Source organism: Aptenodytes forsteri, unplaced genomic scaffold, assembly GCF_000699145.1.
Source record: "Aptenodytes forsteri isolate BGI_AS27 unplaced genomic scaffold, ASM69914v1 Scaffold310, whole genome shotgun sequence".
Taxonomy (NCBI): Eukaryota; Metazoa; Chordata; class Aves; order Sphenisciformes; family Spheniscidae; genus Aptenodytes; species Aptenodytes forsteri.
Genome location: NW_008795680.1, coordinates 2,071 through 2,715, shown reverse-complemented (window position 1 = coordinate 2,715; position 645 = coordinate 2,071).

Below are 645 nucleotides of genomic sequence, written 5' to 3'. Positions count from 1 at the left end.
CGGAATCCCCATGGCGCCCCCATGGCACTGCTGGGCTGCTCCGCGCCCCGTGGCACCCCCCTGGCACCCCCCTGGCACTGCTGGGCTGCTCTGCGCCCCATGGCACCCCTGTAGCATCCCCATGGCACTGCTGGGCTGCTCCACGCCCTGTGGCACCCCCCCAGCACCCCCGTGGCACCCCTGTGGCACTGCTGGGCTGCTCCATGCCCCGTGGCACCCCCCTGGCACCCCCGTGGCACTGCTGGGCTGCTCCGCACCCTGTGGCACACCACTGCCAGCCCCGTGGCATCCCCGTGGCAATGCCAGGCTGCTCCATGCCCAGTGGCACCCCCGTGGCACCCCTGTGGTACTCCCGTGCCACCCCTGTGTCACCCCTACGGCACCCCGTGGCACCCCCATGGCACTGCTGGGCTGCTCCATGCCCCGTGGCACCCCCCTGGCACCCCCGTGGCACCCCTGTGGTACTCCCGTGCCACCCCTGTGTCACCCCTACGGCACCCCGTGGCACCCCCATGGCACTGCTGGGCTGCTCCGCACCCCCGTGGCACCCCTATGGCACCCCCATGGTATCCCTGTGGCACCCCTTGGTATCCCCATGGAACCCCCCCAATGGCACCCCTGTGCCACCCCCCTGGCACCCCCGTG